The 27700-nt window shown below is 34.5% G+C and overlaps 1 protein-coding gene and 1 long non-coding RNA gene across 10 annotated transcripts in view; one reads left to right on the top strand and one right to left on the bottom strand.

Annotated features, from left to right (window-relative positions):
• LOC147833028 (uncharacterized) overlaps positions 1-27700 on the bottom strand; it is a 425349-nt gene that overhangs the window by 206015 nt on the left and 191634 nt on the right. Inside the window, exon 4 of one of the 7 annotated variants that reach the window (XR_015513158.1) lies at positions 54-722. The exons of the other annotated variants lie outside the window; for them this stretch is intronic. The gene's annotated coding sequence lies outside the window, so the exon portion shown is untranslated. Of the gene's footprint in view, positions 1-53; positions 723-27700 lie in introns of those variants that run through there. 7 annotated transcript variants of the gene reach the window in all.
• Positions 585-26527, top strand: LOC147833030 (uncharacterized). 3 transcript variants are annotated; one of them, XR_015513162.1, is made up of 3 exons: positions 688-801; positions 2982-3006; positions 25812-26527. It is a non-coding gene; the product is annotated as an uncharacterized LOC147833030 (long non-coding RNA). The 3 variants fall into 3 exon arrangements; XR_015513160.1 differs by having other exon boundaries at positions 689-801; positions 25858-26527; XR_015513161.1 differs by lacking the exon at positions 2982-3006 and having other exon boundaries at positions 585-801.

The raw sequence follows: 27700 nt of genomic DNA, 5'->3' as shown, positions 1-27700 counted from the left end.
AGTTATTCAGTTATCCTCTGCCCTTTATCATAGAAAATTAATATTAGCTGCTTCAGTCTAACATCTACATTAGCAGGATGATGAAGATAAAACTAGGGTGGACATTTCAGCAAGACAATGACCAAAAACACAGCCAAAGAAACTCTCATATGGTTTCAGAGAAAGAAAATCAAACTGTAGAATGGCCCAGTCAATTACCTGATGTCAATTCAATTAAGAATATAAAATAAAGATCAGATCTGATAAACGAGACCCAAAAAACAATTAATATTTTTACACTCTGTTGAAGAAAAAAAAAATCACAACCGAGCATTGCATGTGACTTTATTATCTATATGTGAGGCATATTTAAGCTGTCATCATTAAAAAGCCTTGTAAATATTAAATAAATTTCAGTAAATCATTTCTTTTTCCTTGTGTCATTTTATCATATTTTTTTCAAATCTCATTTGAGCAAATCTTACTTCTTTAAAGATAAAAATATATTCTTACTTTTTAAAGGTAAAATGTGTCTATACTACGTTCTTGTCAAGCATCGAGAGATTTCCCTCAGCTCTTTTTCCCGTACGCTTGGCTGCTCGGACACAAACACAAATGCACTACACAGGAGATCTGAAGGGATTGGGAAGAGTCAAGGTCTGAATGAATAAACCCAGAAGAAACACGTCAGCTGACCGTGAAAACACTCAGTCGCTCTGGAACGGGTGAAAAGTTCAGTTGGTCTGTGAAAACAAGCAGAAGAAGGTCACAGCATATGTGAACTGCAGCAGCAGTGAGCGTGAAGTGGCTGTATTATGACAGGTCAGTCTGTTTTGCATGCATTTGTCCTGTTAATTAGTGCCTTTTGCCGTTTTGGTCTTCGGTTGAATTATCTTCACTGATGTAATCTTAATTACATTTTTAATGCATGACACGGATGGTTGTTAATATTCAACATTAAAGTGTGTTAAATAGTAAATGAAAGCCTCATTAGAACATGTCAATGAGGTCTGCTAATTTTTATATTTTTTGCAAACATGTCTGTACGCAGCAATGCATCATTTACTAATAGGATGCTGTTGAAAGACAGTAGTGTCAGCGATGTTTCACCTAACAGCAAAGCAATTATCTTTTGAGGAAAATAATAATGAGAATCAATCATACAGTAACGAAGGTTGCTTATACTGTATTATATAAGACAAAATAGTGACCAACAAAATCAGACATTAGGGTCCGTTTTTGGAAATTGAGATTTATAGATAAATCAGAGACCTGAATAACTGAGCTTTCTATTAACATGTGGTAGATATAATAAGACAATATTTGGCAGAGATACAACAATATAAAAAGTGAAATATGAGGGTTCAAAAAAATCGAAATACTGAGAAAATCACCTTTAAAGCTATTTAAATGAAATGTTTAGCAATGCAAATCAATCATCAACAATTAAGTTGTGTTCTATTTACTGTAGGAAATTTCTAAAATGTCTTTGTGGAACATAGCTTTTACTTTATATTCTTATGGCATAATAAAAATCAAACATTTTGACCCATACAATTGGCTATTCCCACAAATATATCCGTGCACCTTAAGACTGGTTTTATGGTCCAGGGTCACGTCTTATATTGAAATCTTTAAGAGTTGTTGGAAAAAGTTTTGTTGGAAAATTTAAAACCCAAGCCAGGAGATTTGACAAGCAGAATTCTTTGAGAAATGTTGGTTGTTCTGCAGTCAATCAATATCTTCAAAAAGTCTTTCAGGTCTAAATGAGTCTGCAAGTCTAACACAAGTCTCTTACAATGACAAGAGCAGTCTAACTTTAGACAGAGTTGTTCTGTCTATGACATGTTTTAGGAGAGGGCAGTGGCTAAAGGGGAGATGGCTAAACAAAGCATGCAAATTAAGTAGAAACCTGCCCAGCTACTGACAACACAAGTTTATCAACAAAAGAGTTTTTTCAGCCTGTATGGATTCATAAAGACAAAGGCACAGTTGTTGAGACCCTGCCGATAGCATTTGCATCACTTTGGCTCAGCTCAACTTTTCAGTATACTGTATATACAGTTGAAGTCAGAATTATTAGCCCTCTTAGATTTTTCTTTCTTTTTAAATATTTCCCAAAAGGTGTTTAACAGAGTAAGGTGATTTTCACAGTATGTCTGATAATATTTTTTCTTCTGGAGAAAGTCTTACTTGTTTTATTTCGGCTAGAATAAAAGCAACTTTTCATTTTTTAAAACATATTTTAAGGTCAAAATTATTAGCCCCTTTAAGCTAGATTTTTTTTCGATAGTCAACAGAACAAACCATCATTATACAATAACTTGCCTTATTACACTAACCTGCCTAGTTACCCTAATTAACCTAGTTAGGCCTTTAAATGTCACTTTAAGCTGTATAGAAGTGTCTTGAAAAAAATCTAGTCAAATATTATTTACTGTCATCATGGCAAAGATAAAAAAAAATCAGTTATAAGAAATGAGTTATTAAAACTATTATGCAAAAAATGTGTTGTGTTAAAATCTCTCCGTTAAACAGAAATTGAGAAAAAAATAAACAGGAGATCTAATAATTAGGGGGGCTAATAACTCTGACTACAACTGTATACATGCTAATTTGGATCTAGATAATATAAATGTCCACATGGTCAGTGCCAATGCTTTGTGTTCGCCAACACTTCATATTTTGAGAAGGTTCCCAAATGTCGTTTCTGAGTATTTTTGTCAATATATTGTATGACTAACGTGATCAGTACCGATCCTCCCTATTGACCTTATTCTTGATGTACGAGTGGGAGCAGCCATTGGTATCTTTTTGGCCCGAGACTTCCATTCTCATTCACTTTCATTGATTTTTAGATGTTTAAACAGCTCGTCATGCTGCTTGATTTTGTAAAAAGATTTTTTATGAATATAATATTTTACTTTTTATTTATATGTAGACCAAGTAATTTGACCACTTTCTGACATTTATTATTCCTGTTTTTGTTTTTTTCTAAACAGTGGTTGGTCCGATTTTTCATACAGAGTAAGTGCTTATTAACTCTGAAAATAATCATTTATTTTTGGTAATTGTCATTTTATTTTAGTTCGTTTTTCAGTGACTGTTTATAGATTCATTTAGATTTAGTTTTCCATTTATTGTATATGTTTTATATTATTTCAGTTGATGAAAATGTATTTTGACCACACTGTAAAAACTTATATGACAAAAAGACATAACAGCAAATGGGTAACACTTTACAATAAGGTTCATTAGTTAATACATTTACTAACATGAACTAATCATGAACAACACATGTACAGCATTTATTAATCATAATTGAACATTTACTAATGCATTAATAACATCCAAACTCATGCTTGTTAACATTAGTTAATGCACCATGAGTTAACATGAACTAACAATGAACAGCTGTATTTTCATTAACTAACGTTAACTAACATGAACAAATACAGTAGTAGATGTATTGTTCATGGTTTGTTCATGTTATTAAATGCATTAATTAACATTAACTAATGAACCTTATTGTAAAGTGTGACCAGCAAATGTTTATATGTTGCTTTAACATATTTTAATACATGAATCCGATTACAACTTACTTTTTTGAGTTATGAAAAGTGTAACTTGATATTTTTAGTCAGTGTGATTGATATAAGTCGAGATGACTAGAAAAGTTCATTTGATTCAGCACAATTTTTAAAAGATTTTGTGTTATAGTTTATATTCACTAAAATAACCTTGCTTCACAGGCTCCTTCTGTGGACACCAGAGATTTATTATTCATCTTATGAAAATGGCCATAATGTGTCCTCCGTAAAAGCACACTCGTAAATACACTGAATAGAGAAATGTAAAAGAAAATGATGTTAACAAATTGTAAAATGTGATTGATATTAGTGAGCGGAGATGTAATGTTATGTTTTATGTCCTGTACTGGTAGTCGTTCTGGACTGTAATTTATGAGTTAGTCCTGGAGTGAAGGACGGGATGGAGGAGAGAGACAGAGCGGTGTCAGATTTTGAGATGAGTCAAGACACATGCCTCCGTCTCAATGATTTACTGGCCTGTACTTGAAGAAGAGAGAAACATCTCCAGCACGCTGTCTGTGTCCAAAAGAACCTCACAGCACCGCTCTCACAAACTAAGCTTCAGTCTGAGTATGTGTACTTACAAAACCTAATACATTAAATATAGAAATAAAAAAAATATGAAATGCTGCAAAATATATGCTCCATAATAAGAAATAGAGTTTTGTCACTAGGCATTGGATCCCCTAGAAATTTCAAAGTAAACAACAACTTTAATACTACTAATAATAATTTATATTATTATTATTATAAATATATGTTATATTCAATACATAATTTCAAAATCCACAAGATCCACATGTAAAAATAAAATTGATGAAAATGATAATCATATAGAACATCACCTCTTCTACTACTACTACTACTACTACTACTACTACTACTACTACTACTACTGCTAATAATAATAATAAAAAATAATAAATAAATAATAATAATAATAATAATAATAATAATAATAATAATAATAATAATGATGCAATAGTTTGACTAAACTTTATTGCATTAAGTTAAACATATTTATAATATTTAACAATATTTGGTCAACATATTTGGTCAAAAATATTACACTTTAACTATAAATTCAATTCTAACATGTTTATAATAAAAAATGAAACTTGCGGTTTTTGTTCGTCACTTCAGATGAGTGTGTGTGTTAAACAAATCTACAGAATATTCATCAAACCCAACAACAGAAAATGCTAATTGGCAAACTATGATGACTGAAATCCAATCAAGACGTTCAGATCTCCTTGTGTTCATTAGTCAAAGTGTGTTGTTCTCAAAGTCAGTTTTTATAGTCTACTCTAATCAATGGTGAATTTGCCTAACAGCAAAAAGTTTGCTGGTTCGAGTCCCGGCTGGGCCAGCTGGCATATTTTTGTAACGTTTGCATGTTCTCACCATGTTTGCGTGAGTTTCCTGCGGGTGCTGCGGTTTTCCCAAAGTCCAAAAATTTTTTCCCAAAGTTGAAAAATCAGTACCATTACACAAAATTGTTCAAACGTTTACAATGTCGTCTGAAGATTTATATAAAACGTGACATGCCTGAAAATCTAAAATTTGGAATACGTAATTAGTTTACAGGACAATACCAAAAAAGATCTATAATTTACTCAAACACAGATCTATAAATCAAAAATCCAGAGAAACATAGACTGTTCAAGTAATTTCAATTTTTTCGGATCTGTATGTACATGTAGTTTTACTGGTTCTTTCTTTTGACCTTGGGCTCAAACTGTGTTTTATTGGCTAAACTCAATCTCGACATAAATTCAGGCAGATACGTTTACTGCAGACTGCAAGACGTTTTACAGCACTTCATTAGAAGCACACAGAAGATGGCTTTCAGTAACATTAGAGGTGGCTTAATGACATCTTTTTCCAGGTGACTGCATTTCACTGGCATGTGGTGTAAACCATTGTTGCATTTTATTTTCGTTATAAGTGTACTTATAAAGTCAGTAAAGGTTTCTTGCAACAAAAGCAGAGTAACTAAAGTTAGAAGTTTTCATGAGTTGACATTTTGCATTATACATTTTAGTGCACACAACCATCATACACTCACCAGCCACTTTATTAGGTACACCTGTTCAACTGCTTGTTAAACCAAATTTCTAATCAGTCAATCCCAAGGCGGCAACTCAATGCATTTAGGCATGTAAACATGGTCAAGACAATCTTCTGCAGTTCAAACCAAGTATCAGAATGGGGAAGAAAGGTGATTTAAGTGACTTTGAATGTGGCATGGTTGATGGTATCAGATGGATGGCCTGAGTATTTTAGAAACTGCTGATCTACTGCAGTATGTGATTTTCAGCACAACCATCTCTAGGGTTTACAGAGAATGGTCTGATATAGAGGAAATATTCAGTGAGTGGCAGTTCTGTGGGCACAAATGCCTTGATGCTAGAGGTCAGAGGAGAATGGCATTTGCATCATGGATGTGTAACTGACAAATCCACATTAACTGTGTGATGCTACATGCCAATATGGACCAAAACCTCTGAGGAATATTTCCAGTACCTTGTTAAATTATGCCATGAAGGATGAGGGCAGTTCTGAAGGCAAAAGAGATCCAACCCTTTACTAATTGCATTAGTAAAATACTTAAAAAAATGTTTTTAATTATTATTAAATAACTTAACATTTTAATGAATTATTACAGTAAATTAATATTTTTCTGTAAAATTACAAAGCAATCCATAGAAATTCTTAGCAAAATTTAATTTAATTTAATTTAATATGTCATTGTTTTTAGATCAGATTACATTTATTTATGAAAGATCGTGTGACACTGAAGACTGGAGTAATTTTAAAACTTATTTAAAAAAGCGATTTAAAAGTCACAGGTATCACTCTTTTAACTGTATTTTTGATCAGAAGAAATTTCTTTGCAAAACGACACGCATTGTTGACCACAAACTTTCTCCATAAAAATTTAGGCGCCTGAGAACTTCATGTAAATGAGCACTGTAGTGATTGGCCGACTTCCCTGCAGCGACACAGATCCCACACACACTGTCATTCATCATGGCAGGCAAAACTGAATATGCAACACTGAATATGCATTGATATGAAAAGTGGGCGGTCAAATGCTAATATATTCCTGCCTGCTGCTGACATCCATGAAGATTTCTGAAAATGACCCAATTTCGCATACAGCTCGGTTTGCATGAATTTAATTCTACAATTCTTTCCAAAGAGCAGAAGAAACGTGATTGGCTTATGATCACATTTCATTGAGCGTCTGTGATTAAACCCAATCAGAGAGATAGTGGCCCGGCAGATGAACTAGCCTTAAATAAATCAACTCATCTGAATGCATTAGCATTGCTGATCTGCAGTATAAGGACCAAACGCTCACTTGCTCACTGCGCTTCAGTAGCTTATGTAAATACACTTTTTTTTCCCCTATTCACTGACTCTCTTTTTTTTCTTCATTGAGACGAGGGCTCCACGGGGGCCAACGGGAAGGTCTGCAGTGTCTCTGAATCTATGAGATGGTGTGAAGGTGTATAGACACACTTCATTAGCTGCATACTTTCATCTTCAATCTAATTTTTCTGTCAAGCCATCAGATGAGATTAAGCGGCCGTGCCATTACGTGCGATACCTTTCCATTTAACAAGTCACTGACTTTCAATTGCAAACTGCCCCTGCTGAAATGGAGAAAAGTTGGAGTGAAGTTGATGAGTGATCGGCCCATTAGGATCTTTCAGCTTCCTTCGGTATGTGTAACAAATCAACAGAATATTGGAGGCTGGACGCTTTTAAATGGACGCATTCTTTACTTTAATGAACAGTGTTTATATAGACGGCATCAGTCAACACTCGGCCCGCTGTTTCGGTTAATAAGAAATCACTGAGCTGAATCCGTTCAGCTAGATGCAGCTAATTCAATATGATAAAAGCAATTATATATATACTTGTTGATATAAGAGTAAAATTAATGTTGTTTCTTGTGCTTGTGCAATTGTCAGACAAATTGAATCTTCTTTAGTTAAACAAGAAGTTATCGTGCAAAACAGCTCAATAATAAAATTATTATACACTACTGCTCTGCTTCTCTGAATATACAGTATACCATACTCTAAATAAATCTGTAATTCAGCAATTTTCTTTATTTTGTGATTCATGTTTTTGAATTGCATAGTGGGATCTTCATCTTCCTTCCAACAACTTTAAACCTTAAAAAGTACTTTTATAAACATTTTTAATAGTGTAAAGTGATATATTGTCTGGGTTGGTGTTGTATATTACAGTACAAAGACCTGCCAGTATACTTTTTCTATAATTTCAGACTCATTTCTCTATATATTATTCTTTATTACATTATATTATTTCAAACTATCCTAAAATGTCAATGAAAGTCACTTTGTTAAACCGTAGAGTTGAATTTTCAACATCAAAAGTCGACAGAGCTGAGATCAACATCCTATAATGCAATTCACAACCATAAATAAAGGAAAATACTTGTGAATCGCAAAAATAAGGAAACTAACATATTTTATAGTGTATATTGTTATGAACTCATTTCTCCCTAAACTCATTGATCACCTTATAAACTCGTTGATCACCTTCCCATATGAGTGGGTGCAGCCATTTAAATCTTTTTGCCTCAAGACTTCCGGTCTCAATCACTTCCTTTCATTTTTAGACGCTAAAAACAGCTTGTTATGCTGCTTGGTGTTGCAAACTGTCATTTTCTTATTATATTATTCTGCTTTGTCTGTATAGTCATGCAAACACTTGTTTGTAGAACAAGTAGTTTGAGTGTTTTCTGCCATTAATTATTCCTAAACAATTGTAAAAACAAGTGCACTTCCACATTGAAGAATAAGGTCAATATACATCTTTTCAATTCATATCTTTAATAGGAAGCTGTACAATATTATATAATGAACACACATTGGCTTAGTCAGCACCAAAGCCAAATCTGGAACTAATTTAACAAAATAACTTTAGGTAATGGTCCAAAAACTAGTACACCCAAATTTATATGTTATAGAAAAATATTAAACACAAATTTAAAAAGGGGGGAAAAATCAAGAGAATCTATAAAAAAAAATAAAAATAAATAAATAGTTGAGATTTTGTAGGTTGTTGAATTTAATTGTATTATCTTTAAATTTCCAATGTTTGGTGACTAAAATATTATTTTAATAAATATAACTGTTTAATAAATCTGTGTTGTTTAAATGCACAAAAACACATTGGTAAATTCCACTGAGAAATGGATTTAAAAAAAAGTTAGAATTATTAGCTGCCTTAGAAATTATTTTTCTTTTTTAAATATTTCCCAAATGATGTTTAACAGAGCAAGGGCATTTACACAGTATGTCTGATAATATTTTTTATTCTGGAGAAAGTCTGTTTTATTTTTGCTAGAATAAAAGCCACTTAATTTAAAACACACTTAATTTAAAAAAACATTTTAAGGTCAAAATTATTAACTGTAAAATGATTAGCCCTTTTAAGTTATATTATTTTCAAGAGTCTACAGAACAAACCAGCATTATACAATAACTTGCCTAATTACTCTAGCCTGCCTAGTTAACCTAATTAACCTAGTTAAGCCTTTAAATGTCACTTCAAACTGTAATGAAGTGTCTTGAAAAATATCTAGTCAAATATTATGTACTGCCATCATGTCAAAGATAAAATAAATCAGTTATTAGAAATGAGTTATTAAAACTATTATGTTTAGAAATGTGTTGAAAAAAAAACTTCTCTCCATGAAACAGAAACTGGGGAAAAAAAATAAACGGGAGGTAATTATTGAGGGGGGCTAATAATTCTGACTTCAACTGTATATATGCACTCCCATAATGCACTACAACAAGTAAATTCCCCAGCCAAATTCAAAAATCTCATTTTTAAACGGATGATTTATAAATTCTTAAATATGGATGTTTGCTTAAACAACAATTCACACAAAAAACATAAATAATGAGTTTCAGCAACTCATTTAATAGAGGCAAGTTTTAACAGTATTTACATTTTAATTTAAACTGCCATTTAGATGATTAAAAAAAAGACAAATATGAATCACAAATCTCCCTAAATGAATCTCCTGTAAAAGTCTTATGTATTCACTGCAGCATTACCTATTTTGAGTGTTTCAAATTGGTTCAAGCATGCATTCTCTTTAATATCCACCTCTTAGGGTAATTGCACACTGAATGCAACAATTTAATTTGTAATTTTTGCACATTAAAAAATAATATCAACCTCATGAATGACACACTGTCTCCAAAACTTCCATCCATCATAAAAAAGATTAAATAGGGGACTTTTTTTTTTTTTTTTGGTTCATTTTACGCAATCAAAAAAGCAATCGAAAAATGTCACTTGAGCCACAGATAGAGTACCTTTATGACAAACACAGTGATAGAATGTTGCAGACAGTTAAGAACATCTGTGTGTGTGTCTAACAACACCTCTTCCCTGCTGCTGTTTGGGTTGTGTGTCCATACATTTGACGTACTGCCCATAGACATTATAATAAAAAGCTAGACACCTCATCATCCGCTTCGGTCCGTTGCTTCGATACATCAACGCAGCCATCATCTATTATAATGTCTACTACAGTACTGCCAATCTTTCTTCTGAATTTGTTTCTGTACATATATGTGTGAAGCAACACAAGCAATGTATCAAATCCCACTGAATTCTTGCATTAAACTTTGCATTTTGGGATAATCCAGCACAGCTCTTTTATTAGGAGTGTGTAGATATGCAGTATTGGATGAACACAGTACAGTATGTACAGTATAGGCCTAGGTCTATTCCTTTTTGTTTTTCTACCTTGGAGAAGAGAGAAGAAAAAGGATCACTGCTTAAATTGACTCCAAAATGTTCTGTTTTTTTTTTTTTCAGAATCGATTTATTAATATGCATAAAACTCAGTGTGCAAGGTTTGTACAAATGACGTCAGTGTGCAAATAACTTTATAGAGTCTTCACTCAAAAAATTTACATTCTGCTGCTTGTTTGAACTACTTATTTAAAATTAGTTTATTAAACTATATTTATTAAATATTAAATTGATAAATGGATGAAGCAGTGGCGCAGTAGGTAGTGCAGTCGCCTCACAGCAAGAAGATCGCTGGTTCAATCCTCAGCTCAGTTTGCATTTCTGTGTGGAGTTTGCATGTTCTCCCTGCGTTCGCGTGGGTTTCCAACAGGCCCTCTGGTTTCTCACAGTCCAAAAACATGCAGTACAGGTGAATTGGGTAGGCTAAATTGTCCATAGTGTGTGTGTGAATGTGTGTGTGGATGTTTCAAAGAGATGGGTTGCGGCTGGAAGGGCATCAGCTGCGTAAAAAATGAGCTGGATAATTTGGCGGTTCATTCCGCTGTGGCGACCCCGGATTAATAAAGGGACTAAGCCGACAAGAAAATGAATGAATGAATAAAATTAATAAATGACCGTAAAAACTATATGGTTGTTAGATTGATGCACTTTTTTGTGTTGTCAATATGCCCGCATTTACATAAGCCTATTGTTTTGTGCACAATTCTTGTATTAATAACCACCTCCAAGTAATGTGGGGGTCGATCGTCACTGGCATTGTTATTTTGGAGGTTGCAGGCTAAAAAGTATGGGAACTACTGATATAAACAATATAAATGATGCTGGTTTTACTGCATGAGTTCAAGCCATAGTCCTCATCTTTCAAAAGTGCATGTAAAGGGGATCTGCTTCACAAAACAAAAAACACACAGCTATTTTACACTACTTGAAAGGTCATAATCCGAAAGGGCATAATAGGAGCAATTTATTCAAAAAGTAAAAGCAGGTCTGAACTATAAGATCCAGATGGACTGATGAAGCCAAACATGAGATGATGAGAAGTTCTGGTCCTCCTCAGCTTGTGCATTTACATGTGGGAGTATGAAAAGCCTGATAAACGAGCAAGCGGGTTAGCAGAAAAGAGCCGAGCGCTCGAGGTGCCGTCGTCAGCCAGAGCGGCATCATTTGTCAGCATTAGAGGCGTATTAGCTGACATCTCTCCAAGCAGGGAAACACTTGGATGCCAGCCTCTCTCTCAGACTCGCACTAAACAGCAGCTCTGTGCTCTTCTACATCTATACTGCAGCTCAAAGGATGAACTCATCTAGATTTTTCCAGGCCGATTTCAATTGGCAATTTTCTAAAAGCAATTTGGAGATTTATGATACAGGTTTACAACTTTATTTCTCTTGTTTTAAGCTAGAAATGAAAAAAGAATTAAATAGGAGTACATAAACAAGGTGTAAATTTACTTCACGGTATGCCAACCTTTCTGTAGTGAAGTCAAAAAAGCATTTTCTAGACAAGTAAAAAATATTGTTTGTTTTCAGAAATAATACGTCAACATTAGGCAATGTTTTTCTTTAAAAAGGCTAAATAATCTGTCAATGGGGTATGTAAAATTATCTTGTTGGTTTGAAAATATGTATATTTTAGTTGCCCACTTTTATCAAATTAGTGTGTTTGAAAAAAAAAAAAAAAAAACACTTCATTTGGAAATTGCATCAAGCAATTACCTTTAATGAAAACTGTCTAAGTACACAATTTGTATTATTATTCAGGGCTTCTGCAGGTTTCACCAAGTCAAATTTAAGACATTTTTAAGACCATCATGAATTAAATTTCAGCCTTATAGATAGCTAAACGCTAAGAATTTTTTTTGCATCATGGTGGCGCAGTGGGTAGCATGATTGCAACAGCAAGAAGATCGCTGGTTCCAGCCCCAGTTAGGTCTTTTGTTATTTCTGTGTGGAGTTTGCATGTTCTCCCAGTGTTCGCGTGGGTTTCCTCCGGGTGGTCCGGTTTCCCCCACAAGTCCAAAGACATGCGGTACAGGTGAATTGATTAAGCTAAAATGGCCGTAGTGTTATGTGTGAAGACAAGAGTGTATGGGTGTTTCCAAGTGTTGGGTCGCAGCTGGAAGGGCATCCGCTGCCTAAAACATATGGATAAGTTGGTGGTTCATTCAGCTAAGGCGACGCCTGATCAATAAAGAGACTAAGCCACAAAAAGAAAAGGAATGAATGATTTTTTTATAAATATTATACACATTTTAAATTTTAAATAACTTTTTTTAGCATAACTTTTCTTTAAAAAAACTACAAATTTTAAAAACTACAATAAATTAAAATGTATTCACAATGCAATGGATGCCATTTTCAGTGTCCTTACCAGCTAGCTATAAATCATAAACTTTTAAACTAATGTTACCAGCCACTTTATTAAGTACACTTTACTAATACTGTACCAGGTTGGACCAACTTTTGCCTTTGGAACTGCCTTAATCCTTCGTGGCATAGATTTAACAAGGTACTGAAAATATTCTTCAGAGATTTTGCTCCATATTAACATGATAGCATCACGCAGTTGCTGCAGATTTGTTGGCTGCACATCCATAATGCGAAATCTCCCATTCCACTACTTCCCAAAGGTGCTCTATTGGATTGAGATCTGAAGACTGTGGAGGCCATTTGAGTAAGTGAACTCATTGTCATGTTCAAGAAACCATTGTGAGATGATTTATGCTTTATGACATGACACATGTTCCTCCTAAAAGTAGCCATCAGAAGATGGGTACATTGTGGTCATAAATGAATGGACATGTTCAGCAACAATACTCAGATAGGCTGTGGCATTGACATGATACTCAATTGGTACAAATGGGCCCAAAGTGTGCCAAGAAAATATCTCCCACACCATTACACCATCACCACCAGGCTGGACTGTTAATGCAAGGCAGGATAGATCAATGCTTTTATGTTGTTGACGCAAAATTTCAACCCTACCATACGAACGTCGCAGCAGAAATTTGGGCTCATCAGACCAGGCAACGTATATCGTATCTTCTATTGTCCAATTTTGCTGACCTTGTGTGAATTGTAGCATCAGTTTTCCTGTTCTTAGCTGACAGGAGTGGCACCCAGTCACTTAAATCACCTTTCTTCCCCATTCTAATGCTCGCTTTGAACTGCAGCAGTTTGTCTTGACCATGTCTACATGCCTAAACGCATTGAGCTGCAGCCATGTGATTGGCTGATTAGAAATTTGGGTTAACGAGCAGCTGGACAGGTGTACCTAATAAAGTGGCCGGTGAGTGTAAATAAGGTAATTTAATCATGATGGTGAATAAATAATAAATATAACTTTTGTTCAATGTTTTATTAAGATCGATTGTTGGTGATTGAATGGGTGTTGACCCGACTGAGTAGCTTCAAGATTTAAGTAAAACTAAGACCTGTTTCATCACACGATTGTGGAAGTATGAAATCAATGATAATTGATCAATATTTGATAAATTTGTAAAAGTTAATGCAAAAACATCTCGTTTTTTCAGCCTGATCTCACAGTTAGGAAAATGTAACTATTTCACATATTGTCTGAAAAGTAGCATCTATACAAAAAGCGTACAATGTTTAAAAAGAGGCGAGCCCCCAAACTCCACCCCCTAAACCTAACCGTCCCTGGGGGGTGAGCAAAGCATACTACAATGTACAAATAAGATCCCACAAATTCATATGAATTAGCCATTAAATGAAAAAGTTACACATTGCAGTGATATTTTGTTTTGTTTTTTTCTTTGGGCACAAGCACCATCTTTGCTGTCAGTGTTGGTTTACAATATGTCTGTTGGTAAAGTAAATCTCTCATTTGACTTCTGTTAACACTCTGTTTACACAATTTGTCTAGAGCAGAGACTCCCACAATTAAAAGAGACCACCGAAAAAAACTCAGAATTTGCAATGTTGTGCTTTTCTTGGTGGCTCTGCCAGGTTTCTGAAGGCAGGAGTGAAAACAGTGTCAGGCCCCTGTTTGTATCTGCATATTATAATGTTAATCTGCTGAAATCACATTCATCTGCTCTAACTGTGAGTCACATATGCTTGTGGCTTTTCCCACTTTTTTTCAGAGCGTGAATACAACAAATCTTTTAGAAATGCCGCAGGCAGCATGCATTTATTCAGTCGCTCCCAGCTGTGCACATGCACTAAATATGCAAATAAACTACACATAGTCATAAATACAAACAGACTTACATGCAGATGGCAACTGGGTTAAATGGTTAAAGATATGGTATCAAATCAAACAAGCAGATTGCATTAGCCCGTTCTGATTTGATTTGTATAAATGCTGTATTCATTGAAGGAAAACAAGTAAATACAAAACGTTTTCTTTTTAGATCTGCAGATAAGTTTGCGAAGACAAAAAGACACACTCAGATAAAAGTCTTCAACTCAGATTAAAGTGTTATCTAAAAAATAAAAACAAAGTTAAATAAAAACAATACAAAAAAAAGACAAGGAAGTTAGTAATAACTTAGTAATTAAAACTAAAAATTATATATATATATATATATATATATATATATATATATATATATATATATATATATATATATATATATATATATATATATATATATAAGGTACAAATTGCAAAGAGATTTCATTAGTTTTTCAGTGGGCCCCATGCACAGTCTTTGCTGTCAGTAGTGTAAAGTTTGTCTATTGGTACAGTAAATCAGTTATTTACCATCACATTGAATTGAATTCATTTGCAGCTTGATTTAGTGACCGTTAACTGCATTACCAAAAAAATTAATAAAATAAAATAAAATAAATTAATATAAATGGAGGCTCAGACACTTAGATTAGATCAGATTAGATCAGTCAACAGCTTTATAAAGTATGTTAGGATGGATAGATAGTATGTTAAAATGGATGGATGAATGAATCTCTGTTAGGATGGATGTATGTATGTTAGGATGGGTGAATGGATGGATGGATGAATGTTAGGATGGATGTTGGGATGGATGTTAGGATGGATGGATGTATGCATGTTAGGATGGATGAATCTTAGGATTGCATGGATTGAGGAATGTTAGGATAGATGGATGGACGGATGGGCAGACGAGTGGACAGACGAAGGGATGAATGTTAGAATGGATGGATGTTAGGGTGGATGGATAATTGGATGGATGTTAGCATGGATTTTTTTTTCATTAGGATGGATGAATGAATGGTAGGATGAATGTTAGAATGAATAATGTTTGTTAGAATGGATGGATAGGTGGATGGATGGATGTTACAATGGATGTATGTTAGGATGGATGAATGTATGTTAGGATGGATGGATGGATGGATGGATGGATGGATGGATGGATGTTAGGACGGATAGATGTTAGGATGAATGTTTGGATGGATGGTTGAATGGAAGAATGTTTGAATGGATGGATGTTAGGATAGATGTTTGGATGGTTGGTTGGAAGGATAAATGTTAGGATGGATGGATGGATGGATGGATGGATGGATGGATGGATGGATGGTATATTAGTTGATCTGCAATTAAAGTCAGTGACTGAATAAATGAATGAGTGAATGAAAGGCTAAATAAGAATAATGGGCCCTAAAATAGGTCATTTAAACCCAATTTATATAGAAATGCACAGATGCATATCTCAGATCTACTGTACAAGAATCAACATTTAGGATTTGATTAAATCTCTTTAAAAAAATCTGTATATAAAGTTTACGAACGTTGATATCTGATGAAGTGACACTCAGACACTATCTTAAATGTCCAAATTGATTTTTGTGGCCTACTGTATGTTTTCTGACCTCTGTGGTTATCTCGCCAAAAGAAATACTGTAGAATGAAATGGAAATGACTGGACTGATGTAAAATATCACTTATTGATCTATTTGAGTCTCATCAGCCTGTTCTCTCGATCGGCCCTATCAGTCCTAAATGAAACCATTTATTATATAAATGAAATCGCTACTCATGACCCAAGTCATACATTTCCATAAATCATATTACCTCTTTTAAGTGTGAAAGCTCTTACAAGTTGGCCATGTACTGCTGTCCGTGACAGAGGCTAATATTCAGATCAGAGAGGTGAAAAATGCTCTTCAACAGCTTATTACTTGTATTAATGACCAAATCATTCTACTTTTTACTGACTTTTTGCCAATTGTCACATGGTCAAATTATCAGTTGCATTTTTTAATTTTATATTATACACTAATACTACTGTTTTAATAATCTAGAGCTTAAGTTTAAAATATGGCATCAAATCAAATGAATCCGATTGAGATAAAAATTTAAATCGTCAAATTTAAAATCGAAGTTGATTCCTTTATTAAAAAACAATTAAATTTTCACATTTAAAATAACATACATACACAAACATATGACACTTATATGTGATAAGTGTCATAAGTTATAAGTGAATATATGACACAAATATATGATAAAAAAAAAAAAGTTAATGCAAACCAGTGACCTTCTTGCTGTGAGGGGACAGTGCTAACCACTGAGCCACCGTGCTGCCCGAATTTGCTACATGTAAAGGAATATTATATTATATGTGTAAAGAGTTGGGGTACAACGGAGGTGCAGATCCAAATGCAAAGATCAAAACAGGGACAGACAGAAGCATGAAAATAATCCAAAAGAGTGGTCTGAATACAGGCGAACGGTCGGGACAGGCGGAAAACAATGAACAAGTCAAAGGTCAAAAACATAAAAGGCAAGAACAAGGAGATGCTTTGAATTGCTCACAGCTCACAACACTTGATGTGTGGGTGCTGTGTTTATAATTCATATGATTAGTCCTGAACAGCTTCAGCCCTGTTGGTTTGCATTCAAGGGGAATCTGGGCCAGGTGTGTAAGTGTAGTGGGATGGGATTTGTAGTTCTCTAGTGATCTGTAAATGCTAGATTGCTGGTGATCATGAAAAAATTATATTATTATATGATATTATACTTTTTCTGCCAAGTCCCAGATTTATCAGTGGTCACCACAGCGGATATATTATATTATATTATATTATATTATATTATATTATATTATATTATATTATATTATATTATACAATCATTTTCTTTTCGGCTTAGTTCCTTTATTAAGAGGTCGCCACAGCGGAATGAACCGCCAACCTATCCACCATATGTTTTACACAGCAGATGCCATTCCACTGGGAAACATCCATACACACTCATTCACACACACATTCATAGACTACGGTCAACTTTAGCATACACAATTCACCTGTACAGCATGTCTTTGAACTTGTGGGGGAAACGGGAGCATTCAGAAAAGGCCCACGCAAACACGGGGAGAACATGCAAACTCCAACTGACCCACCTGAATATCAAACCAGCGACCTTCTTGCTATAAGGCGAACGTGCTACCCACTACTCTACTGCTGCTCTATATTATATTATATTATATTATATTATATTATATTATATTATATTATATTATATTATATTATATTATATTATATTATATTATATTATACAATCATTTTCTTTTCGGCTTAGTTTCTTAATTAAGGGGTCGCCACAGCAGAATGAGTATATTGCTTTAATATATTTCCTTTAGAAAAATACAAGAAAGACTGAAGAATAAAAAAAGTGAAAATTAAATTAAATTAAATTTAACCAAAAGAGTGACAAACATATCCCCATGACTAAACAAACATCAAAAGTTTCCTCTTAAAATACAAGTGTGAAAAAGTCTTACCGGTCTGTAAAGGCACGAGGCTTGAGAGGCATGAAAACGCTGCCCATCATGTCCTTGAGAAAATAACAGCATAATTCACACTCTTGAAATCATGATTTGAGTTTGACAAGAACACATCCTCCCCATCAACCTGTCTGATTTGTTTAATATGAGGGTCTGGGTGTCCCGCTGGTTCTCTGACCTCCTCCTCAGACCTCCAGACACTTTCCAAAACAGCATTCATATCTCATCAGGCCCAATCCAAGGGCCTCGTATCATTTTTACTGATGAGGGTCTACAGTCATGGGCAAAATTATTGAGCAAAAATGCGTTTGCCTGCTGCCTGCCAGCTATTTATGTTGTTCAGAAGTGGGTATGTTTAGGGTTAGGTGAGAGGTTATGTGCTCCAAAATAATTCTGAGGGAATCATGAATTCATAAATCATATTTTAAGGGAAGCCCTGGAGCACTTAACCATAAGGTGTGTGGACAAAATGCAAATATAGTTAAAAAAATTAAGTCTGAAAAAAAGTCAACAAAAGAATGGAAAAATGTTGCCTAGCCTGATGAGTCTCGATTTCTGCTGTGACATGCGGATGTTAGGGTCAGAATTTGGCATCAACACTATGAAAGCATGGATCCATCCTGCCTTGTATCAATGGTTGAGGCTGGTGGTGGTAGTGTAACGGTCTGGGGGATATTTTCTTGGCACACTTTGGGCCGATTAGTACCAATTGAGCGTTGTGTCAACACCACAGGTGCGCTGGTTAACCCCACAGTCCAAAGTCATACAGTACTGAAGGTGAATTGAACAATCTAAGTTGTCTGTAGTGTATGTTTTTAATGCAAGAGTGTATAAATGTATCCCAGTGTTGGGTTGCGGCTAGAAGGGCATCCTCTGCATAAAACATGTGCTGGATAAGTTGGCGGTTCATTCTGCTGTGGTGACCCCTGTTTAATAAAGAAACTAACCTGAAAAGAAAATGAATGAATGAATGAATGAAACCTTACTGCAAAGTGTAGCCAATCAGATTACTGTAGTACTTTCACACATGTTGCTGTGCCGAGTAAAGGGCAGGCATGTGCATATTAAATAAATATATAATCAGACAGGAAGTAAGAAACAACCTTCAGGGACACAAAACTCAATTTTTATAACAAATAACAAGCACAATAAATAAGAATAAAAATAAAACACATTACATTTGCATCTGCAGCTAAAAACCATGAGGCTTTTGTTGTTCTGGAAACGAAAGCAAAAGCTACACAGTATATAAAACAAAAGAAGTACCTGCAAAATGAGCCAAACAACATTTGTACTATACAATGATTGACTATGACAGCTAACTGTTAGCGCCAAACAAGTCTATGCACACAATAAATAAGTATAAAAACAAAATATATTAGTATTTCAAAGGAGAGCAGATACAACTCAGAGGCCTTTCTTTGCAAGGAAACAAAATGCTAGAAACTATTTGTAACACAATATAAAAAAAAAATAAATGACATGTTTATTTTAGGTTTGATAAATATTCCTATTTTGTGCTTTTGACTAATAGTATTAGTATTAAATTTTTGTATTTTATTATACTTTATTTACTCTCTCGATATACACTCACTGGCCACTTTATTAAGTACACCAGTCCAATGGCTTGTTAACGCAAATTTTTAATCAGCCAATCACATGGCAGCAACTCGATGCATTTAGGCATGTAGACATGGTCAAGACAACCTGCTGCAGTTCAAACCGACCAAACATCAGAATGGGGAAGAAAGGTGATTTACGTAATTTTGAACGTGGCATGGTTGTTGGTCTGAGTTCTGAGTCTTTCAGAAAATGCTGATCTACTGGGATTTTCATTCACAGCCATCTCTAGGGTTTACAGAGAATGGTGTGAAAAAGAGAGCGGCAGTTCTGTGGGAGCAAATGCCTTGTTGATGCCAGAGGTCAGAGGAATATGCAGAGTCTGGTTCGAGCTGATAGGAAGGCAACAGTAACTCAAATAATCACTCTTTACAACCGAGGTATGCAGAAGAGCATCTCTGAACACACAACACATCCAACCTTGAGGCGGATGGGCTGAGCAGCAGAAGACCACACTGGGTGTAACTCCTGTCAGCTAAGAACAGGAAACTGAGGCTACAATTTGCACATGCTCACCAAAACTGGACAGTATAAGAATGGGAAAACGTTGCTTAGCCTGAGGAGTCTCGATTTCTGCTGTGACATTCGGATGTTAGGGTCAGAATTTGGCATCAACAACATGAAAGCATGGATCCATCCTGCCTTGTATCAATGCTAGTGGTGGTGTAATGGTGTGGGGGATTATTTCTTGGCACACTTTGGGCCGATTAGTACCAATTGAGCGTCGTGTCAACACCACAGTCTACCTGAGTATTGTTGCTGACCATGTCCATCCCTTTATGAACAGTGTACCCATCTTCTGATGGCTACTTTCAGCAGGATAACGCACCATGTCATAAAGCGTGAATCATCTCAGACTGTTTTCTAGAACATGACAATGAGTTCACTGTACTCAAATGGCCTCTACAGTCACCAGATTTCTATCCAAAAGAGCACCTTTTGGTACTATTAAGGTGTACCTAATAACGCGGCTGGTGAATGTATTTAATGAAGAATTTATTTCTATTTACTTTTTTATATGACATATACTGTTCTAAGATTAGCTTTTTAAGTTTTCTGTCTAATATTAAATATTTATAAAATAATGTATGAGTGTTAAAATAAAAAAAAATAATAAATATATATATATATATATATATATATATATATATATATATATATATATATATATACACACACACTTTTTCATATGAATTATACTGTTTTAAGATAAGATTAGCTTTTTAAGATTAGCTTTTTAAGTCAGTATATATATGCTGATCTCTTGTTTGCTTTTTGTACCAACCTAACATACTTTACTTTGCATAAACGCACACTTCATTTTTTATCCTATACTATGAACACCTTCACTCTTACTGACTTGGAAATATATGTGCGCTGAAGTTTTATTATTGATCTGTGAGACAATCGGCTTGAGACTCAGCCAGCGGCTTCTGCGTTAATGTCACCATCCTCAATGAGAGAGTGACCTGATTAGGGGCAGAGCCCTGAGAGCCTGACCAAAGAAACACTGAGCTAGTGCTGCCAGCCGATTACATGTCTCCAGAAGACCACACATCTCCAAAAACAATCATCTTTGTCTCACACTTTGACTATTTCAGGTCAAAGAAGAAATTCATATGCTGCCGGACTCGCACTGGACAAGAACACAGTCACATATTGAAGAAAAGTCTGAGAACAGACCTGCAGAGTTTTGCCTCAGAACATACTCACGTCTTAAAAATGTATTTTAAAGCAGGGGGTCCCAAACTTTTCAACCCATGACCCCCAAAATAACAATGATAGTGACTCACAACCCCCAATATCCTCTGAGGTGGTAATAAATAAATAAATCTTGCACACAACGGCGCACACATGCCAATAGGCTCAAGTCTATTCATCATTCAATTTTAAATGCCACTCGACACCATCCTCTATGTTCAGTTGTGGCCTGAATTTATTTTTGGTGTACGTGAATGCCGTAAAGGTGTCAGAAAGTTTAACCTGCTGCCATAAAATCAATGTGCTGTGTTTTTAATATAACGTAATCACCCCAGGGGTCGTAAAAAAAATAAAAAAAATTTAAAAAAAACAAAATGAGTTTTTATTTGCATGTTGTTTTTTAATGCAACTATTAACTACTCTTTTTTTCTTCTGTAGGTTGTGGTTAAATTTTGTAATTTTAATAGTTAAATAAAATTAATTTGACTTTTGGAAATCATCAAACGACACTTAGGGAGGGACCCCATTTTGGGAACCACTGTTTTAAATTTGTTATGTACCTGTGTTTATGTAATTTAACGTACATGTCAACTATTATTTTAAGCTCAAATTAAATTCAAGTTGTGTTTTAATATGTGGAAGCCGCTTCAGCCACAAGATACAGTCAGCCACAAACTCCTTTGTTTTGCTATGCTGAATAAAGTGAATGATCCTTTACCCTTTAAATATCAGCATTGCTTGTTAAAAGTGTGTTTTTTTTTTTTTTTTGGTCAGTATAGTTTTTAAAAAAAGTTTGGGCATCTTGTTTTATGTCCAATCCACTAAAATTTGTTAAAACTAATAGGCTCCTTCATGTTTTCCCAGCATGGAACCCAAGCATTTTTTACATACAATCCCTTCAAACTGTCCCAACAAAAATTAGGTTAACTTAATTGTTTTTACAAATTGACGTTAATTAAACAAACCAATTAAGCTGTCCCAAAACAGTTAAGAATTGTGTTTTAGCTCATTTTAAATAAGTAGCTTAAAAAAAAAATTTAAATGCAAGTTACAAGCCACACTTGAAAAAAAGTTGATAGATTCTCTCACTATATATAGATCGTTGCACTAGACAGTGCAGAAATGTGTCAGAAGTGTCCAGTGTTGTGTTGCTCTCTTCAGGGTTTGTTCAAAGAGCTGTCAGTGGCATTCAGATCAAGCCTGGACATTTTCCCCAGCCCGAGTGGATCCTGATGTGCTCAGTCTAATTACAGAGAGTCTTTATCTGCGGAGCGGGTAAACTCGCTCTGAACCGCCCTCTGCAGTGCCAGAGGTGAAGATTAGCATCGCACCACGGCTAATACACTTTGGGCCGGTTTTGATGTCAATCCCATTAAGATCGCTCCATCTCTTGGCTACTGCATGTTAAAAAATTTTTTGAGTAAGTCAAGAGAATAGTAATTAGCTTGTCTGTTTGACAAAATGATTAATTACATTTGTGCCAAGTTAAGCAAGGAGCTTAAAAATCCCAGACCGAAAGACACCCACTTTGAGCTGTTGGCATTCTGGTAAAATTTGATTTAATGAAGGACTGAGCTGTTTTAAAAAATGGCTTCAATGCTTCACCTGCACATAGATTGATTCAAAACTGAGACTGTTTTTTAAAAAAAACAAAAAAACTATATATATATATATATATATATATATATATATATATATATATATATATATATATATATATATATATATATATATTAGGGCTGTCAAATGATTAAAAAAATTACTTTATTAATCACACTTTTTTTGTAATTAATCATGATTAATAACAAAACATAATTAATCATGTTTAATCACAAAATGGCGTATTTATTACAGAAATAAAAACACAGGCATGTAAGTGCCATTTGAATTTCAAAACAATCCATGCCAATAACAAACAAAAATGCTTTCCATTTTGGATTCTTAGTGGACTACAAACACACACACATGCATGCCCACACAAACACAAACACGCACACACGCACGAACGCACGCACACACGCACGCACGCACGCACGCACGCACGCACGCACGCACACAGACAACGCATGCAGTGCTGGTGAGCGAGAGGGATCCCTTCAGATTCATCAACAAGCACGATCATGTTCATCAAATTTGCTTAAAATAAGCGTTCTAAAGTATGGCTGTATTTTACAATCAAAGATTCTGACACACCAATGTGAAGCAGACAGTTTACAAAAGGGGGGAAACACGTCAAACTTAATGAAACATTTGAGGGCTCATGGACGCAGCTTAAAGGAGGATAAATGGGCTGTCTTTGAAAGCTTGCAAATTCATCTGGCACTTTAACCTTTATGGACACCAATACTCAGCTTTGATGATAAAGATAATACTAATGAAGAGTCAACCATGTAAACAGCGATTTTTAATTAACTTAAAGGATCACGCAAGTTTTTCTTTTTCTTTCCGTTCGCCATGTGGTATCAAATTCCATTAAGACATTCTGAATGAAAATATGCTGAATAAGAGTGAACTGCTAAACTGCTGTGAAAGTCTAAATATCAAAAAATGAAACAGCTGAAATTGCATGAAACTCTGGAGGAAACGTAGGATAGCCTGGTGATGCCATATTGATTGTTTCATACTGTGCGTCCTTGTTCTTATTCATATTTCTTTGTATATTAAACACACTCAGGGCCGGCGCAAGCTGAACTGGCGCTCTAGGCAAACGGCAATCACGCCGTTTTATTCGTGTGGAAGACCGAGGACCGTGAGGTAGGGGGTGGGTGTGGTGTATGAATGTGAGGACGAGGGGGGATTCCTCTGTGGACGCGCTGGCCCTAAACACACGTCGGCCACAACAAGGAATTAAAAAAAAAATTTATATATATATATATATATATATATATATATATATACATATACATACATATATATATATATATATATATATATATATATATATATATATATATATATATATATATATATATATATATATATATACATACATATATATATATATATATTTATATATATATATATATATATATATATATATATATATATATATATATATATATATATATATATATATATATGGATGGAAGAAGGTATGTATGTTAGGATGGATGGATGAAACATTGCCACACTTCAGAATGCTTAGTTTAAGCAAATTTGATGGACTTGATCATGTGTGTTGATGAATCTGAAGGGAGTTGCTTACCGAATGTGCTGTACTGCGCATTGCCTACATGCATGCAACAAGAACAAACACCTAAAACATCGCAGACGGTGTCCATGTTTAGAGATGGTGTGACCAAAGTCATTTTAAGAATTGTACAGTTTTTGGTGTGACACAACGCATACCAATATATGTTGAACCTCTTGATGCTCGTTACGTCCTTGCTGCAGCACCAATGGCACAGATAGTCATATGCTGATTCGGTCTGATGCATACTGGTTATATGGCACCGGTTTTGGGTACCCAACCCTACTTATAAGAGACTGATCTCACTCTCAGGTCACATCATACAAATTGCACTTGCATGCCAGTTTGTTTATTTCTGTAATAAATATGGCTTTCAAGCCAACAGTTTGATGATCTTGATCAGTTTATTACAGGGTATGTAGTTTACATGAAGAAATCTGTGTTACAGGTTAAACAAAAACTCTAATAAACAATAGTATTTTGAATTTAATTTGTTTCTTTGTCTTGAGTTACAAGTCGATGATTCAATCGATTTACTTAAATTAACGTGTGTACATATATATATATATATATATATATATATATATATATATATATATATATATATATATATAGATCTGATATTACTATAAGTGATATTGTAACTAGTATGCAAACGTTAAGATGATTGATGTTCAATACAATTTAAAAACTAATTAAAACAAGAGATTTCTAATAGGATTTAATTTTATTTATATTTTGTGCATTACATTTTTAACCCCTATACTTGTCTACATACACTTAAACTTCTTTTACATATGCAGATCAGCAAAATTCTGTGCAGAAAAAAAAAAAAAGTCTACTGATTCTGTCTGGCAGTAGTTATAGGTCATTCGTATCAGTCAAAATTTCCCTGCTTTCTGAATTATACTGACAATAATTTTGTCAAGATGTCACTTTTATAAGACGCATCTTTCCAAACTTTTTTAAAAACTATACTAACCAAAAAAAAAAAAAAAGAAATAAAACCACACTTTTAACAAGCAATGCTGATATTTAAAGGGTAAAGGATCATTCACTTTATTCAGCATAGCAAAAAAAAGGAGTTTGTGGCTGACTGTAAACACTGAAAACGGCTCATTCTCAAACCAGACAAACGAATCACATCATCATAAACAAGTTTCCCATGATTACTTCCTCTCAGATCAACCAAGACCGTCTCTGAATACTGAAGCAGAATCTGTTTCCAGGCCCCGGAGCTCCTCCTGTCATCCCGTAGAGCTACAGCAGGCAAATGGGCCACATCAGAGCACAACAGAGCATGCAAACATGGACAGAGGCGTGCCAGGAATCCAGAGAGCCGGACGACAGGAAAACTGGCTGTCCGGCCGAAACAAGAATGCAGAAAACGTACAAGAGCATCTCCTCGGAGGAGCTGGCAGAACTACAAGAGCCTGCGGAGCATCTTAAAGCACACACTCACGCTTGTCTCTTTTACAACACTTCAGCTCAAAGACACATAAATGTCAAAGTAGACTGTTCGCAAACTATAGCTTCAAATGTTTGGCTGTAAAGAAGCCATGTTTCTGTGGCTGTAAGCTGGACGAATCAATACTGAACGTTAAAAAGAGCCAGGACTGGAATTTTTGGAAGATGGAAACAAAACTAAACTATTAGATTAGATTTTGCTTCAGAGAAATATATAACATTGCAGTCATTCTACTTAAATGTGTCTTTTATGCATTACTGTAGCTGTTTGAGCATTAAAAACATGTCCGGAGTTACAGTACAAACCATAAAGGAGATCGTCTCTATCTCTACAGTAAGAACTGTACTTTTTAATGAACTCAAAGCCTCAGCTGTATGAATGACAAAATCCAGAACTGATACAATTCAATTATTAAAATGTGTGTTGTGGGATTCTTGTTTTTCCAAGTGATTAAATTGATCCATTGTGGGGTAAATCAGACTTCTTTAAGTTTAAATAAAATTTAAAAAATCTCAGTTAGTTTTTGGTAAGAGGTAATAATTAAACTGTGATGACAAGATATGACTACATTTACACATCAGTGATGGACATGTATCAGCACAAAAAAATGTATGAATGAATTAAAATAATCATATTTTCAAGATTTGATGCAGAATCAATCAATTAAACAAGCAAGCAATTGATTATTCAAAGAATCAATCATTCAAATTCAGTTAATCAGTCAATAATTCAATCAGTCAGTCAATCAATCAATCAATCTGAGAATTAATCAATCAAGCAAGCAAGCAAGCAATCAGTGATTCAGTCAATTAATCAATCAAAAAACAATCAGTCGATAAATTAATCAATCTGTCAATCACTAAATCAATCTGTTAATCAATCAATCAATGAATTAATCAACAAATCAATGAGTCAGTCAATCAGTGATTCAGTCAATCGATCAATCAAACAATCAATCTGTCAATCGATTATCAGCAAATCAATCAGTCAATCTGTGAATCAGTCAATCAGTCAGCGAATCAGTCAACCAGTCAATCAATCAGACATTAAAACAATGAATTAGTCAATCTGTTAATCAATCAATCAGTCAATAAACGAATCAGTGAATCAATCAATCAATGTCAATCACTAAATCAGTCTGATAATTAATCAGTCAATGAATTAATCAATCAATAAATCAATCACTCAATTGATCATTCAATCAAACAGTCATTCAATCACAATCTGTCAATCAATCAGTCAATACATTAATCCGTCAATCAATCAATCTGTTAACCAATAAATCAATCTGTTAATCAATCAATCAGTCAATCAGTCAATTAAACAACTAAACAGTCAATCAATCAGTCGATCTGTGAATTAGTCAATCAATCTGTCAAACTGTCAATCAATCAAACAATTGATCAGTTAGTTGATCTGTGAATCAGTCAATCAATCAGTGAGTCAGTCAACCAATCGGTCAATCAATCAGTCAATCAAACAGTAAATCAGTCAAGCTGTCAATCAATCAGTCAATAAATTAATCTGTCAATTAACCAATCAATGTCAATCAATCCATCAATATGTTAATCAATCAATCAATCAATTTCAATCAATCAATCAAT

This window comes from Danio rerio, chromosome 17, assembly GCF_052040795.2.
Source record: "Danio rerio strain M-AB ecotype USA chromosome 17, GRCz13ab, whole genome shotgun sequence".
Lineage (NCBI taxonomy): Eukaryota > Metazoa > Chordata > Actinopteri > Cypriniformes > Danionidae > Danio > Danio rerio.
Note: the sequence above shows the minus strand (reverse complement) of the source record. Positions and strands in the feature narration are given on the sequence as shown.